Source organism: Eleutherodactylus coqui, chromosome 1 (assembly GCF_035609145.1).
Source record: "Eleutherodactylus coqui strain aEleCoq1 chromosome 1, aEleCoq1.hap1, whole genome shotgun sequence".
In the NCBI taxonomy this organism is placed as follows: Eukaryota; Metazoa; Chordata; class Amphibia; order Anura; family Eleutherodactylidae; genus Eleutherodactylus; species Eleutherodactylus coqui.
The window spans coordinates 52,600,267-52,618,665 of record NC_089837.1 but is presented as its reverse complement, the minus strand read 5'-3'; the positions used below and the strand labels follow the sequence as shown (position 1 = coordinate 52,618,665).

Below are 18,399 nucleotides of genomic sequence, written 5' to 3'. Positions count from 1 at the left end.
ATCAGTGGGGGTCGGATGTCCCTCTCTTCTGTCACTGTGGGTTGACTGCACATCCCCTATTAATATGTGGGGATGCCCTGCCAAAACAGTAATTGGTCTGATTGTTATCCAAGTCACAATTATAGACAAACAGTTGTATCATTTATGCCTTTTATTGAGCAAAGATTCACAGTGCTAGGAGAAATACTAAGCAAACCCTTGTATTTAATAACCCATAGATCCCCCTTTAGTAGCAGTCATTTCCACCAAATATTACCTTAACCTACAAATAAGATTTGTACAACATGGAGGACAGATTTTGGACCATTCCTCCCTGCAACTGTGTTTTCGTTCACCAATATTTCTAGGATGCCTTGCATATACAGCCCTCCTCAGGCCATGCCACAGCATATCAATAGGGTTATGTACAGGGCACTGACTTGTACTCCTTTCTAAACCAGTCTTCAGGTGATTTACTTGTGTGCTTTGGGTCATTGTCTTCTGGCATTACCCAATGTCTCTTTAGCTTGAGGTCCTTACATTAGCTTGTAAAAGGTTTTGATTCAAACTTAGGGCTCTTTAACACTGAACAATCATTGTTAATATTTTCTCTGGATTACGGGAATCTGAACAATAATCATTCAATGTAAATGCCAGCAGCGACTGAACAACGAATGCTAATTAATTTGTCATTTAATTACTTTAGGCATAAAAACAGTTGTTCATAGAGGCTAACATTCCTTTATGAACAACGGCCTGCTTACAGTGAATGGAGGCAGGTAGCCAGGATGATCTCCAGCCTGCTCGGCCTCCATTGACTGAGTGCCTCGGTTTCTACGGTGTACATTTTGTCACTATTGATGTGTACTATTACTTTCATCATATGTTTGTGTGCAATTAGTCCTTGGGACCTATATACTGTATTTCTCTGTTGTATTGGGATTTGTTGTGCACTTTAAACCCTATCCAATGGATATCTTTATCTCCTTGTGTTTGTTATATGTATTTATGTATGTCTGGTTAGCTAATTATTAGCTCACACTCCTATTTTACTTTTGGGTTTTTACATTAGTAATCATTGCAGAAATCCAGGGAATTCCAAATGACTTGCTTTTACTTGCAACTGTATAAATATTGTGCCAACATAGGAGGTATTTTGATCTTGGGAACACCATCTGTCCTCCACCTAGATGGGTGATCGCACCTCAGTAGAGATGAGCGAGCACCAAAATGCTCGGGTGCTCGTTACTCGAGTCGAACTTTCAGTGATGCTCGAGAGTTCGTTTCGAGTAACGAACCCCATTGAAGTCAATGGGTGACTCGAGCATTTTTGTATATCGCCGATGCTCGCTAAGGTTTTCATTTGTGAAAATCTGCAAAACACAAGAAAGTGATGGAAACGACACAGAAACGAATAGGGCAGGCGAGGAGCTACATTTTGGGCTGCATCTCAAGTTCCCAGGTCCGACTATTAAGCCACAATAGTGGCAAGAGTGAGACCCCCCCCCCACTGTCAGCGTAAAGATGGTTCTCCTCTGCCACAGCTGTAACAGCTGTGGCAGAGAAGAACGATGTTAGCCCATTGAATTCAATGGAGCCGGCAATACAGCCGGCTCTATTGAAAGCAATGGGTTGCCGGCGTACGCGGGATGAATTGTCGGGAAGGGCTTAAATATATAAGCCCTTCCCTACAATTCAAACAGAAATGTGTAAAAATAAAAAATATATATATACTTACCTGGTCCCGGCAGAACGATGTTAGCCCATTGAATTCAATGGAGCCGGCAATACAGCCGACTCCATTGAAAGCAATGGGCTGCCGGCGATCACGGGATGAATTGTCGGGAAGGGGTTAAATATATAAGCCCTTCCCTGCAATTCATCCAGAAATGTGTAAAAATAAAACATATATATATACTTACCTGGTCCTGGCAGACGGAGTTCAGCGTGGCAGGCTGCAGTTCTCCTGAACTGCTCTGAACAGCTGTGAGTAGTATTCAGCAGCTGGGGATTTAAAATCCCCGCCTGCTGAATGAGATGCCTCTGATTGGTCACAGCCTGACCAATCAGAGGCATCCCTCACTCACACCCATTCATGAATTCATGAATGGGTGAGTGAGGGCTGCCTCTGATTGACTCAGCGCAGGGACAGCTGAGAGCTGCCCCATAGCCAATCAGAGGCAGCCCTCACTCACCCATTCATGAATTCATGAATGGGTGTGAGTGAGGGATGCCTCAGATTGGTCAGGCTGTGACCAATCAGAGGCATCTCATTCAGCAGGCGGGGATTTTAAATCCCCGGCTGCTGAATACTACTCACAGCTGTTTAGAGCAGTTCAGGAGAACTGCAGCCTGCCGCGCTGAACTCCGTCTGCTGGGACCAGGTAAGTATATATATATATTTTATTTTTACACATTTCTGGATGAATTGCAGGGAAGGGCTTATATATTTAACCCCTTCCCGACAATTCATCCCGCGATCGCCGGCAGCCTATTGCTTTCAATGGAGTCGGCTGTATTGCCGTCTCCATTGAATTCAATGGGCTAACATCGTTCTGCCGGGACCAGGTGAGTATATATATATTTTTTATTTTTACACATTTCTAGATGAATTGCAGGGAAGGGCTTATATATTTAAGCTCTTCCCGACAATTCATCCCGCGTACGCCGGCAGCCCATTGCTTTCAATAGAGCCGGCTGTATTGCCGGCTCCATTGAATTCAATGGTCAGTGCTCGTTTAATCGAGACGAGTACCGCGTGGTGCTCGTCTCGAGTAACGAGCATCTCGAGCACCCTAATACTCGAACGAGCATCAAGCTCGGACGAGTATGCTTGCTCATCTCTACACCTCAGTAATCCACGTCTTGGGCAGAATTTGGGGTAAAATTCAGGAAGTTCATTAATTTTGGTAACCTAAAAAACATTAAAAGTATCAGTCTTTGCACTGTTGTTATAGTCACAGTACAAATATTCATCAAAGAAACCAATTCAGCGGCAGCAGGAATATGCTGCATAAAATCACAAATGCTTTATTCTTCTACCTTCAGTAAAATGCGATGTTTCTACCATTAAACTGTCTTTTTCAAGAAAGTTATTCATGGCTGCCTGGTCGCTAAATAACATAAGTTTTCCTACATCAGGCCTAGGGCTTCAAAGCACAAAGTCCATCACACTTGTTACTCAAGCACGGTGTCACCCTAGGGGGCATCAACCCCTGTCAGGATCCTAGCTTCCAGTGCTCATTGTGTCTGCAGTTACAACCATACAGCTGTCTCTGCTGATTAGCACACAGAATATCTTTTACAACCCTCTGCAGGCTATTTTGTGTATGTCTTGCCATATATCCCCACACCTCTGCTAAAGTCCATAGGGATTATTACAGGACCTAACTCTCCCGGGCCAAAGCTCCACGCTCACGGATCTCTACTATCAGGCTCTCTCTACAACTTTCTTCATGTTCTACTAAACTGAGCACCCCCTCACCGTCTAGCACTGTCTTGTTGACCTTGATAATATCTTCTTCAGAGTATACATCACGCAGAGTCGGTACTTCTTCAACATTTTCCTTACTCATCTTCTGCTTTAATGCTTCCTGTCCTACAGATAAACTCTTCTCTTGGGTTGCTCTCAATCAAGAGATTTTCCTTCTCTTGCAGTTGTCCAATATACTTTTCCTCTGGCTTTCTTATTTCGGTTAACAACTCCTTTTCCTTTTGGCTGAATTCATCTTTTTCGCCCAATTCTTCCAGCTTTTTCTGATTCAAATGTTCTCCAGCTTGGTCCACAAACAGTTTGTAATTTCCAGCTTGCAAGATAGCATCTCTCATCTTAAACAGAGTGGCAGCCAGTTTATTCTCTCCATCTGTAAAGTCACTCCTCATGTCTTCTCTGGATGCCTTAGTGGCTTCCAACTCTTTTGCAATTCTGCAGCTGCTCCAGCACCTCATGCAGTTTCTGGATAGCTTCTTCTCTACTACTATTTACAGAGGCAATTTCTTCCTTTAAGATTTTTCCAGTTTCCACAAACTGTTCACATATAGCCCCCAGGCTACCTTCCAAACACAACTTTGCATACTTTTTGCTTGTAACTCATCTTTAAGATCCTCCTACTGGGTCTTCATTTCTTCTGGCTGTTGGAACACACTCTTGGACTTTTTTAGTTCCAAAGCTTTCTAAGTTAAGAATCTGTGGGGACAAGACAGGAACCAGAGGATGTGATTTTATTCACCAGGTGCACGTTAATCGTCTTCTCCTCTGCAGTGGCGGTATCTCACTTTACTGTACTAAAGCGAGATGCCGCTGGCTTTGGAGGAGGACTGACTGTCTGCGGGGACCCTGGTATGTATAACAATCACATCGCTGGGTACCTGACATGTCTCCATAACATCCTAGCACTGATAGGCTGTTTTTACGCTGACAAAGTGTGATTGTTCTCAGGACGAGAAACCAAGCAATTGTGTAGAAATTATATTTTTTAATAGCTATGAAAAATACATGATATTATAGCAAGCTTTCAAACCCACACAGGGATCTTCCTCAGGCATAATGGAACACATCTAAATACATATTTATATAAAAACATATACACATGATCACATGAGAGTGCACAAACATGTTGTGCTTAATTTGCACTTGAAACGAATTCCAGAACAGGATAGAGGTGAGCATAACAGTAAACACTTAATTAGTCCAGTGTCAAGGAATGTGAATGGTTTATGGTCTTTAAATTGATGTTAGGGGGTAATCACGCCAGCGTGTTACCTCTGCTCTGGGTTTCTCATATCTCATAATCTCCACTGATGTAAAAAACTTCCTTCAACATTCATACCGCTTTCTGATAGTATCAAAGGTAGTTAGAAGCTTATATTCCTCAATTCTTCTGTGATGTTGGGACTTAAAATTTTCTTTAGGTATAATAACTTTCATATGTTGCAAGTTGTTTCCGTGACTAGAAAAATGCTTTGCCACAGGTAATTCTGTCTTTCGCCCTTTAATCGTGTGGCCATTCATGTGAATGGCCATGTTTTCCAGCATAACATGCCCAAAAGAAAGCTCAGGCCCTATATTTTTGTGTGCTGGAAATTCCAGATACATTATAGTAACGAGAATGAAACCATTGGTAAGAATTAGAGTTGGGTGAACATATTCTGTCGAGCTTGATGCTCGTTCGAGTATTAGTATACTCGATGGTGCTCGTTACTCGAACGAGCATCAAGTCGTGTTCGACCCCGCCCCAGAGAGAGAGAGAGAGTGAGAGAGAGAGAAAAAAAAAAGTTCGGGACCCAGCATCCCACATACAAAAATGCTCGAGTCTCCCGTTGTAGTCAATGGGGTTCGTTACTCGAGTAGAGCTCTTGAATTTTAGGAAAAGCTCGACTCTATTAACGCGGACACGAGCATTTGGGTGCTCGCTCATCTCTAGTAACAATGGGTTCTATACTCTGTGTATTTTGTTTTCAGAATTTCCAGAAAGCAGCATATACCAAAGTTACCAATTATATTGTCAAATTGATTGCTAAGCCAAATTTATGTTTTTTTCAGATTTTTAAAGAATTCAGCTATATTTGATATTTAGGCTATTAACAAGTTATATATACACAAATCTGCTGCACAAAAGAGAAAAATATAACAATCAAAAGACTTTAGTAGCTATCAGCTAATGACAACATTTTTTCAAGAAATAAAATGTTTTGAGCAGAAATCTACTAACAGTTGCTACACTACCGCGGACACATCTACTTCTATCCAGCTATCGACTAGTGATGAAGGTGGTCAGTCCCAGAATGTCCAATTTTGGTTAATTTAAAAAAAAAAAATTTTAACAATAATTTTTATTGAGTTTTCATTGGTACATTTAAGGATAACAGTATTATCAGTAGATTGTTTATCATGTTACAGTATAATAGCTACCAGCCTTTTATCAATAAAGTTATAAACTTTTAACAAAAAATGACAATCAGATGTTAACGTGCGTTGCATTTTCATTGTTATTGTCGGAAAAAACATTACTCAAGAATAAACAATGGCCTAGGCAGGGCCAATTCACCATGTAGCAAGGAAAGGATAGGTGTAGGGAAGAGTAGGAAGGGTGAGGGGGGATTCTCTCTCTCTCAAGGCTGATACCCCAAAGGGCGAAGACACCAGAATTCTGGATTTAGGTTAATAGACTCAACCCTGCTGTGGGAAAGCTATAGTTTATCCATGGAGTCCAGATACTGAGGAATTTATCCCTTTTATCTTCCGTTACCGAGGTTAGTTTTTCATTTATGAGATACCAATTTATTTGGCATTTAAAGGAGATGTCCCGAGGCAGCAAGTGGGTCTATACACTTCTGCATGGCCATAATAATGCACTTTGTAATGTACATTGTGCATTAATTATGAGCCATGCAGAAGTTATAAAAAGTTTTATACTTACCTGCTCCGTTGCTGGCGTCCTCGTCTCCATGGTGCCGACTAATTTTCGCCCTCCGATGGCCAAATTAGCCGCGCTTGCGCAGTCCGGGTCTTCTGCAGTCTTCTATGGGGCTCCGTGTAGCTCCGTGTAGCTCCGCCCCGTCACGTGCCGATTCCAGCCAATCAGGAGGCTGGAATCGGCAGTGGACCGCACAGAAGCCCTGCGGTCCACGGAGGAAGAGGCCATCTTCAGCGGTGAGTAGAGAAGTCACCGGAGCGCGGGGATTAAGGTAAGCGCTCCGGTGAGCTTTCTTTACCTCCCTGCATCGGGGTTGTCTCGCGCCGAACGGGGGGGGGGGTTGAAAAAAAAAAAAACCCGTTTCGGCGCGGGACAACCCCTTTAACTTTGGAAAAATCCAGAGTAGCCTTACGCTGGGAATGGGCGATAGTTTGTTTTGTAGCTAGGAAGATAAATGAAATTAATTTTCTGGAATTTGGGGGTATATTCTTGATTTATTAATTTTTTTTGTTCAGCAGGGCCTCCCATGGATTTTTGCGCAGGTTATGGAACGTTACTGAATAGATTAAAGAGTACGTGCTAATCCATAGTCGTTTGACTCTACGGCAGGACCACCATGTATGGAGCATGTCACCAGGGGACGAACAACCTCGGAAACAGTTCTTTGAATAACCGGGGACCGCATGTGCAATTCGGGTGGGGACTAGATACCAACGCAGAAGAACTTTGTATAAAGTTTCCAGCATTAATATGTTACGGGCCCCACTGTTGGTACATCTCCATATCTGAGACCACTCCTCCTCGCTCGGAACCTCCCCTAGATCCCGTTCCCATTTAGTTACATAAGGTAATTGTATGCAGAATTTGGTGTGAACAAGGTTAGAGTAAATTTGGGAGATGAGGCCTTTTGCCTGTGGGTATTTAAGGCACTAGGATTCAAAGGGGGTGAGGGAGTATGGAGGTTTTGTGTTCTTCAGTAGGGAAGTTGACCAATTTTTTAATTGTAAGTAGCGGAATATTTCTGCGGATAGTAAATCCTTATTCTTCTGTAGGATGGGGAACGCCGTCACACCTTCTTTTGAAAGTAAATGGTGTAGTTTGGTAATACCTCTATTTGTCCAATTTTGAAAAGCTAAAGGGGAGTCTTGGCCCGGTGGAAATAAGCGGTTACGTAGGAGTGGCAGGAGAGGTAGGTGAGGAGAGATCAGGTTCCTTGAATTTTTCACGGAGTCCCAAACTTTAAGGTAATGTTTTATGATGGGATTAGATTTACTGGGTCTGTAAGTCGGGGGGATCCACACTAGTGAATCTAGTGTGAGGGGATGGATTTCCATGGCCTCTATGGAGAGCCAAAGAGGGGCATTTATAGTGGAATGTAGGGAGGCTAACTGGGCTACCTCGTAGTATTTTGTTATATGAGGAGATCCCAAACCTCCTTGTTGCCTATGCCTATACAGAGTGGAACGAGATACTCTGGGGATTGAGTTATTCCAGATGAAGCAGAGGGTCATCTGTTGAAGTGTTTTGAAGAGATGCCCAGGAACATGTACTGGAAGAGCTCGAAAGAAATAGAGGAGTTTAGGAAGGGAAACATCTTCAAGGAGTTCACCCTTCCTATCCATGATATTTGGTATCGGTTCCAACTTTCTAGTAGTTGACGTAGTTTGCGGAGGAGTGGTGTATAGTTTTGTGTATACAACAAGTCGTAGGAGTTAGTCAGGTGCACTCCCAAGTAGTCCAGCAACCCCCCTCCCCATCCATTGAAATGAGAAGTTGGATTGCAGTTGAGAGAGTATGCGTGAGAGCATGGTGAGGTTAAAGGCTTTTGATTTTGTTTCGTTAATTTTCAAGCCAGAGATCGACCCGAACCTGGACAGCTCCGCCAAGAGATTCGGGATCGTAATGTGGGGGATGATATTATGGCAAATATGTCGTCTGCAAACATGCTAATTTTATGGTGAACCCTGGCTAGTTCAATTCCTCTAATATCGGGGTTATTACGGATTTTTATGGCTAGTGGCTCTAAAGCTAAAATGAAAAGGAGTGGGGAAAGTGGGCAACCCTTCCTCGTACCCCGCTGGATCGTGAAATTAGCAGAGCAAAAGCCTTTATACCAGATAAAGGCTTTAGGATAATTGTATAGGATTCGTAGCCAAGATAAGAATTCTGTAGGGAACTTCCAGTGTTCTAAGACTGAGAACAGGTATGACCAGCTCAGGGTATCGAAGGCTTTGTAAACATCCAGGGAAAGTAACATTGCAGGGATCCCCGTAGTTTGGCAGATATGTGTGAGGTCTGTTATCCTATGAATGCTATCTGGGGCTTGTCGGCCTGGAATAAAGCCTACTTGGTCCTTTCCAATTATGGATGGTAAGACTGTATTAAGTCTTGAGGCTAGGATCTTTGTAAGGAGTTTTATGTCAATATTGATTAAGGAGATAGGCCGGAAGTTTTGTTTGTCTAGCGGATCTCTATCGGGCTTGGGGATCATGGATATAGCTGCCCATAGTGATGTTTGTCCTACTTGTTGACCATCTGGTATTGCATTAAAATAATTTGCTAGATGGGTATGAAGAAACTGAGAGAATTTTTTGTAGTAAGTAGCTGTGAAGCCACCCGGCCCTGGACGTTTGTTCACTTTCAGTGTTTTTATGGAGTCTTTAACCTCTTCTGGAGGGATTTTTTTCAGCCAAATGTTCCAAAAATGTCTCTGCGAGAGTGGGGAATGTCGTTTCTCTTAGGTATGTGTGTACTTGCTCTATTGGCATGTTTTGTGGTTAGGAGTATAGTTTAGATAAGAACTGTCTAAATTCAGTTATTATAGTCAATGGGTTTGCCGTGACTGCACTATGCTTTGTCCAGAGCCGTACAAAAGGGATTACTATAGGGTTTGCGCGTAGTCTTCAAGCTAGCGGAGTTGTCGGTTTGTTGTTTAGAATATAGTATCGCTGACGGGACCAACGTATTTTTCTTTCAACTATGTCTGTGATACATAAATCTAGTTCTGTCCTAGCTTGCATAAGCACTCTAATATTATCTCGTGACGGGTGTTTTTTAGCGACTTCTTCTAATTGTAGCACTTTCTTCTCTAAGTCCGATTGTCTTTGTAAACTTTCTCACTTTACCCGTGACGATATCTGGATCATTATGCCCCGAAGTACCACTTTGTGGGCTTCCCATAGAGAGATAGAAGATGCGGCGGAAGGGCTGTTGAGGTTGAAATATTCCTAGAGTTGAGGCGTTATTGAGGTCACTATGTCGGGGTGTGCTAGTAATGAGTCGTTAATAGTCCAAGAGGTGTTAGTGGGCTTTGACATTAAAGAATCACAGGGGATGGATACTGGACTATGGTCAGACCAGGGAACCGAGAGAATCTTAGAGTGTGATATTTGTGGTAGAAATGAAGCTGGTACTAGTATGTGATCAATTCTTCTGTATAGAGAATGTGGGGCAGAGTAATGTGTAAAATCTTTGACAGTGGGATTAGCTTCCCACCAGGAATCTACGAGGTGATCTTGTAAAAGGAGCTTTCTAAAGTTATATGAAATGGAGTGTTGTGGGTTTATATGGGGTGTCGGGAGAATTACCGCGTTTCTTTCCAGGTTCGGGTCTAATATACAGTTGGAATCTCCACATAAAATAACTGTACCACTTTTGTTGACTTCTACTGTTTCTAGTAGTTTTGTGAAAAAATTGATTTGTCTGGAATTTGGTGCATAATATGCTATGATGGTAATCGGGACATCCTGAATAACTCCTGTCAGGATTAAAAAGCGGCCCTCAGGGTCCGATATAGTGGAAGTGTGAGTAAAAGGGACAGAGCGACCAAAACAGATCGTCACTCCTCTTGTTTTAGACGGTCCTGTTGCCGAAAAGAAGATAGGGTAATGAGGAGAAAGATAACGCGGGGAGGAGTGGTCTGAGAAGTGGGTCTCTTGTAGGCATACGATATCAGCATGAATGCTTTTATAATAACGGAAGGCTTTAGGTCGTTTGTTGGGGGAATTGGAACCCTGCACATTGTGTGAGATTATTTTTAAATGCATGGGAAGGTGTTTGGGGGGTTATGGTAATTAGAGAGCACTCTGATATCTATACCCCGAGAGAGAGAGAGGGAGGGGGATGAGGAAGGTGGAGGATAAGGGGGGGGAGGAGAGAAAGGCCAACATAGTGAAATAAAATTGTACGTATGACAAATAACTTGTCCGCGAGGAGCTGCTTTTGTAAACATAGTGGATACATGGGAATACGGACACATTAGATGATTTTTCTTTGCTTTATTCTTTCATTATGCTCGTACAATCAGGTACATGATACAAACAAGACCGCGTTTCGGCGCAATGCCTTGTTCACCTCAATCTATGTTATATAACTTCCTGATTTATAGGTTAAAAACAATTATCTCTAATTACAAACTATCTGATTCATTAACTCCTTCATCACATTTGGTTCGTTACTAGTTCTCTTCCCTCAGAACATGTTACTTAACCGTTACTATAATTGATCTATATAGATATATATCAATTTTTAAAGAGCCCTAATACAAATATAATAAATCTGTTTTTACATTTAACCCTTTTGGTTGCATTGTATTTAAAGTGAGTATCCAATAACCCTCTCGTTTTAGTACTGCTGATCGATCCACTTTCTGTTTTCTTCTTCTAGTTATCCTTTCTATCCCGAAATATACCAAATCTCTCATATTTCCGCCATGGACTTCTGTGAAATGTTTTGCCACTCCTGAATGGTTTTTGTTGCCCTTTTCTATATTCCTGATGTGTTCTGTCATGCGCGTTCGTAGTTTACGTATAGTACAACCCACGTACATAAGTTTGCATTCTGTGCACATCACTATATAGATTATATTAAAGGAATTACAGTTCATATACCCTTTTATCTGGAATTGTTTTTCACCAGAGCTATCACAAAAACTATTGCATTTATGTGCATATGTACATGTGCCACATTTTACACTTCCACATTTCACGAATCCATTGTGTGTTAGCCAGTTTTTATTATAATGAAAATAAAGATCTGGTACCGTGTTAGCCAGTAGAGCAAAATGTGATTGTTCTCAGCAAGAGAAACGAATGTAATAATAGCGAGCTTCTGAACCGACGCAGGGTTCTTCTTCAGGCTTAAATGGATTGGATCTGAAGAGGCATGCATATTTATACACACTTATACCATACATACTTATGACAAGGCACAGATATGGATGTGATTGGTTCGCACATAAAAGGAATTCTGCAACAGCAAACAAACTTTTTTTTGTCTAGGCACTGATAGCGAAGTGAAAGTTTTATGGTCCCTAAATTACTGTTGGAGGGGGGAAAAGTCAGCAGGCTTGAATTGCTACAAGATATACACAAACATTTTTAACTAAACACTGATAAGGGAGTGAAAGTTTATGGTCCCTGAATTACTGTTGATGGGGGTCTTATCTGTGCAATCAAGTCTCACACTTCCCATTCACGCATAAATCCTGGGGAATAATTTAACCCAGTATTCAGCGTGTCAAAGGTTGTTATCAATTTATATTCCCAAATTCTTCTGTGGTTTTGTGACTTGAAACCACCCTTCAATATCAAAACTCTCATATCTCCTATGTCATGTCCATGGTTAGAGAAGTGCTCGGCCACAGGTAATTCCCTTTTTCTGTGTTCAATCGTGTGGCGATGAGATCTCATCCTGGCTTTCAGTTTCTGTCCTGTTTCTCCAACATAAAGACCCCCAACAGGACATTTACTGCACATGATCAGGTACACAACATTGGACGAGGAACATGTAAATGTCCCTGGGATCTTATAGTCCTGCTGTGTGTTGGGGAACCGTATCCTGTCCGCAGTCAGTATATGTGAGCAGGTCTTACAGCTCCTTACATTACAAGGATAAGTTCCTTTTTGTGTGTCAGAGGGTAATGCACTCCTGATTATAAAGTTCCTCAAGTTAGGAGGTTGCCTGTAACACAGAAGCGGAGGGTCCGGGAATATGGTTTTCAGACGGTCATCCTTGTGCAGGGTGTGGTGGAGTTTTCTTGCGGTTTTCCTTAGTACCTCTAGTTGCGGATTGTAGGTCACTACTAGAGGCACATGATTGTTTCTTTCCTTCTCCTTGTATTGGAGTAGTTGATTTCTAGTTATCCTGGTGGCTCTGGTGATTTGGTCATCAATTGAGGTGGGATGGTAGCCCTGATTTATAAATGTTCTTTTAAGATGGTACAAATGTTCCTCTCTGTCCGTTGGGTTGGAGCAGATCCGATTGTATCTGATGGCCTGGCTGTAGACAATGGACTTTTTGATGTGTTTAGGATGGAAACTGTCCCATCTGAGGTATGTGGGCCGATCAATCGGTTTTCGGTATAGGGATGTCTGTATTAAGTTGTTTGAAATCTTTATGGTGGTGTCCAAAAAGTTGATTTCTGTATCTGAGTAGCTTAATGTCAGTTTTATGGTGGGGTGGAATGCATTGAATCTTTCATGGAATTTTATTAATTCTTGTTCAGTGTTGGTCCAGATGATCATGATGTCATCAATGTAGCGGAAGTAGGCCAATGGTTTGCTGGGGCAAGAGGCCAGAAAGTCACTCTCCAGTTTTGCCATAAAAAGATTGGCATATTGCGGTGCCATTTTACTGCCCATGGCAGTCCCTGTGAGTTGCAGGAATTTCTCTTCGCCAAAGGAGAAATAATTGTGTGTGAGAATGAATCTTGTGAGTTGTAGCACTGCATCAGAGGCGACCCCATTGGCCTCAAGGTGTGCCTGGCAGGCAGTCAGTCCATCCTCGTGTGGGATGTTGGAATACAAGGACTCCACATCCATAGTGGCCAGGATGGTGCCATTGGGGAGGGGACCTACGGTTGACAGTTTGTTCAGTAGGTCCGTGGTGTCTTGCAGGTAGCTGGTTGTGTTTCTCACCAGTGGTTTGAGGATGCCTTCCACCCATCCTGAGATTCCTTCAGTGAGGGTTCCCACACCTGAGATAATCGGCCTTCCTGGGTTGCCAGCTTTGTGTAGTTTTGGAAGCATGTAGAATGTTCCCACCTTGGGGTTCTCCGGTATCAAGTTCAGAAGTTTCGTGGAGCCCACAGACAGGCTTCTGATGACCCTTCTCAATTCCCTCACATATTTCTGAGTCGGGTCTTGATTCAGTTTGGTGCAGTATCTGGAAAACCGATTGATCGACCCACATACCTCAGATGGGACAGTTTCCATCCTAAACACATCAAAAAGTCCATTGTCTACAGCCAGGCCATCAGATACAATCGGATCTGCTCCAACCCAACGGACAGAGAGGAACATTTGTACCATCTTAAAAGAACATTTATAAATCAGGGCTACCATCCCACCTCAATTGATGACCAAATCACCAGAGCCACCAGGATACCCAGAAATCAACTACTCCAATACAAGGAGAAGGAAAGAAACAATCATGTGCCTCTAGTAGTGACCTACAATCCGCAACTAGAGGTACTAAGGAAAACCGCAAGAAAACTCCACCACACCCTGCACAAGGATGACCGTCTGAAAACCATATTCCCGGACCCTCCGCTTCTGTGTTACAGGCAACCTCCTAACTTGAGGAACTTTATAATCAGGAGTGCATTACCCTCTGACACACAAAAAGGAACTTATCCTTGTAATGTAAGGAGCTGTAAGACCTGCTCACATATACTGACTGCGGACAGGATACGGATCCCCAACACACAGCAGGACTATAAGATCCCAGGGACATTTACATGTTCCTCGTCCAATGTTGTGTACCTGATCATGTGCAGTAAATGTCCTGTTGGGGGTCTTTATGTTGGAGAAACAGGACAGAAACTGAAAGCCAGGATGAGATCTCATCGCCACACGATTGAACACAGAAAAAGGGAATTACCTGTGGCCGAGCACTTCTCTAACCATGGACATGACTAGAGATGAGCGAACGTACTCTTCCGAGCTTGATATTCGTGCGAATATTAGGGTGTTCGGGATACTCGTTACTCTTAACGAGTACCACGCGATGTTCTGGCCAATTGAAAGACAGGGAAGGCATTACAACTTCCCCCTGCGTCGTTCAAGCCCTATACCACCCCCCTGCTGTGAGTGGCTGGGGAGATCAGATGTCACCCGAGTATAAAAGTCGGCCCCTCCCGCGGCTCGCCTCAGATGCCTTGTGAGATAGCTGAGGGACAGTGCTGCTGGTGCCGTAGCTGCTATAGGGAGAGCGTTAGGAGTTAGTGTAGGCTTCAAGAACCCCAACGGTCCTTCTTAGGGCCACATCTATCCGTGTGCAGTACTGTGCAGGCTGCTGTTAGCAGTGTTGCACATTTTTTTTTTTCATAATCGGCTGTCTGCAGAGCATTGCGCCCTGCATTAATACTAGAGGGACAGAAGTGGTGGTTAGGCAGGGAGAGTGTTAGGAGTGAGTGTAGGCTTCAAGAACCCCAACGGTCCTTTCTAGGGCCACATCTAACCGTGTGTAGTACTGTGCAGGCTGCAGTTAGCAGTGTTGCCCTTTTTTTTTTTTCAAAATCGGCTGTCTGCAGAGCATTGCGCCCTGCATTAATACTAGAGGGACCGAATTGTGTAGACAGGGCCAGAAGACATTTATTATTGAGTGAATATACGCAGTGGGCCTTTCCTTTAAAAAAAAGGGAAAAAAATTGTATTTGGCCTGCCTCTGACAGTCCTCAGCGTTCACTGTACGTGTGTGCTGGGTGGAGAACGTAAAAAGAAACAGACGCAGCCAGCTAAGTTTAACAGCAGGCTTGTGCCAATTAATTTATTTCCCGCCGGAGCAATATCACCGCTCTGCTGTAGATAATAACTCTGCAACACCGCAGTTCTGTGACACATTGCAGGGCCACAACAACACATTTATTATTGAGTGAATATACGCAGTGGGCCTTTCCTTAAAAAAAAGGGAAAAAATTGTATTTGGCCTGCAGGCTTGCGCCAATTTATTTCCTGCCTAGGATATCAAATCACTGGTAATACAGCATGCTGAGGGGTAGGGGTAGGCCTAGAGGACGTGGACGCGGCCGAGGACGCGGAGGGCCAAGTGAGGGTGTGGGCACAGGCCGAACTCCTGATCCAGGTGTATCGCAGCCGACTGCTGCGCGATTACGAGAGAGGCACGTTTCTGGCATCCCCACATTCATCGCACAATTAATGGGTCCACGCGGGAGACCTTTATTAGAAAATGAGCAGTGTGAGCAGGTCCTGTCGTGGATGGCAGAAAGTGCTTCGAGCAACCTATCGTCCACCCACAGTTCTGCGCCGTCCACTGCTGCAAATCCGAATCCTCTGTCTGCTGCTCCTCCTTCCTTCCAGCCTCCTCACTCCACTACAATGACACATGCTCAGGAGCGGGAACACTCCCAGGAACTGTTCTCGGGCCCCTGCTCAGATTGGGCAGCAGTGGTTCCTCTCCCACCAGAGGAGTTTATCGTCACTGATGCCCAACCATTGGAAAGTTACCGGGGTCCGGGGGATGAGGCTGGGGACTTCCGGCAACTGTCTCAAGACCTTTCAGTGGGTGAGGAGGACGATGACGATGAGACACAGTTTTCTTGCAGTGAGGTAGTAGTAAGGGCAGTAAGTCCGAGGGAGGAGCGCACAGAGGATTCGGAGGAAGAGCAGCAGGACGATGAGGTGACTCACCCCACCTGGTGTGCAACGCCTACTCAGGACAGGTCTTCAGAGGGGGAGGCAAGGACAGCAGCAGGGCAGGTTGCAAGAGGCAGTGCGGTGTCCAGGGGTAGAGGCAGGGCCAGACCGAATAATCCACCAACTGTTTCCCAAAGCGCACCCTCGCGCCATGCCACCCTGCAGAGGCCGAGGTGCTCTAAGGTCTGGCAGTTTTTCACAGAGACGCCTGACGACCGGCAAACAGTGGTGTGCAACCTTTGTCGCGCCAAGATCAGCCGGGGAGCCAACACCAACAGCCTCACCACCACCAGCATGCGCAGGCATATGATGGCCAAGCACCCCACAAGGTGGGACGAAGGCCGTTCACCGCCTCCGGTTTGCACCGCTGCCTCTCGCCCTGTGCCCCAAACTTCCACTGAGATCCAACCCCCCTCTCAGGACACAGGCACTACCGTCTCCTGGCCTGCACCCACACCCTCACCTCCGCTGTCCTCGGCCTCATCCACCAATGTCTCTCAGCGCACCGTCCAGCCGTCGCTAGCGCAAGTGTTGGAGCGCAAGCGCAAGTACGCCGCCACGCACCCACACGCTCAAGCGTTAACCGTCCACATAGCCAAATTTATCAGCCTTGAGATGCTGCCGTATAGGGTTGTGGAAACCGAGTCCTTCAAAAGTATGATGGCGACGGCGGCCCCGCGCTACTCAGTTCCCAGTCGCCACTCCTTTTCCCGATGTGCCGTCCCAGCCCTGCACGACCACGTCTCCCGCAACATTGTACGCGCCCTCACCAACACGGTTACTGGCAAGGTCCACTTAACAACGGACACGTGGACAAGCACAGGCGGGCAGGGCCAGTACATCTCCCTGACGGCACATTGGGTGAATTTAGTGGAGGCTGGGACAGAGTCAGAGCCTGGGACCGCTCACGTCCTACCCACCCCCAGAATTGCCGGCCCCAGCTCGGTGGTGGTATCTGCGGCGGTGTATGCTTCCTCCACTAAAGCACCCTCCTCCTCCTCCGCAACCTCTGTCTCGCAATCAAGATGTGTCAGCAGCAGCAGCACGTCGCCAGCAGTCGGTGTCGCGCGGCGTGGCAGCACAGCGGTGGGCAAGCGTCAGCAGGCCGTGCTGAAACTACTCAGCTTAGGAGATAAGAGGCACACGGCCCACGAACTGCTGCAGGGTCTGACAGAGCAGACCGACCGCTGGCTTGCGCCGCTGAGCCTCCAACCGGGCATGGTCGTGTGTGACAACGGCCGTAACCTGGTGGCGGCTCTGCAGCTCGGCAGCCTCACGCACGTGCCATGCCTGGCCCACGTCTTTAATTTGGTGGTTCAGCGCTTTCTGAAAAGCTACCCACACTTGTCAGACCTGCTCGTAAAGGTGCACCGGCTCTGCGCACATTTCCGCAAGTCCCACACGGACGCTGCCACCCTGCGCACCCTGCAACATCGGTTTAATCTGCCAGTGCACTGACTGCTGTGCGACGTGCCCACACGGTGGAACTCTACGCTCCACATGTTGGCCAGACTCTATGAGCAGCGTAGAGCTATAGTGGAATACCAACTCCAACATGGGCGGTGTAGTGGGAGTCAGCCTCCTCAATTCTTTACAGAAGAGTGGGCCTGGTTGGCAGCCATCTGCCAGGTCCTTGGAAACTTTGAGGAGTCTACCCAGATGGTGAGCGGGGATGCTGCAATCATTAGCGTCACCATTCCTCTGCTATGCCTCTTGAGAAGTTCCCTGCAAAGCATAAAGGCAGACGCTTTGCACTCGGAAACGGAGGTGGGGGAAGACAGTATGTCGCTGGATAGTCAGAGCACCCTCATGTCTATATCTCAGCGCGTTGAGGAGGAGGAGGAGGGGGAGGAGCATGAGGAGGAGGGGGAAGAGACAGCTTGGCCTACTGCTGAGGGTACCCATGCTGCTTGCCTGTCATCCTTTCAGCGTGTATGGCCGGAGGAGGAGGATCCTGAAAGTGATCTTCCTAGTGAGGACAGCCATGTGTTGCGTACAGGTACCCTGGCACACATGGCTGACTTCATGTTAGGATGCCTTTCTCATGACCCTCGCGTTACACGCATTCTGGCCACTACGGTTTACTGGGTGTACACACTGCTCGACCCACGGTATAAGGAGAACCTTTCCACTCTCATTCCCGAAGAGGAAAGGGGTTCGAGAATGATGCTATACAACAGGGCCCTGGTGGACAAACTGATGGTAAACTTCCCATCCAACAGTGCTAGTGGCAGAAGGCACAGTTCCGAGGGCCTGGTAGCAGGGGAGGCGCAGAGATCAGGCAGCATGTACAGCGCAGGCAGGGGAACATTCTCCAAGGCCTTTGCCAGCTTTATGGCTCCCCAGCA

The 18,399-nt window shown here is 45.5% G+C and overlaps 1 protein-coding gene across 1 annotated transcript in view; it reads right to left on the bottom strand.

Moving 5' to 3' along the window:
- LOC136620967 (cytochrome P450 2K6-like) overlaps positions 1–2,894 on the bottom strand; it is a 41,872-nt gene extending 38,978 nt beyond the window's left edge. The window contains exon 1 of the mRNA XM_066596106.1: positions 2,829–2,894. The gene's annotated coding sequence lies outside the window, so the exon portion shown is untranslated. The remainder of the gene's footprint in view (positions 1–2,828) is intronic.
- Between the last annotated feature and the right edge of the window lie 15,505 nt (positions 2,895–18,399).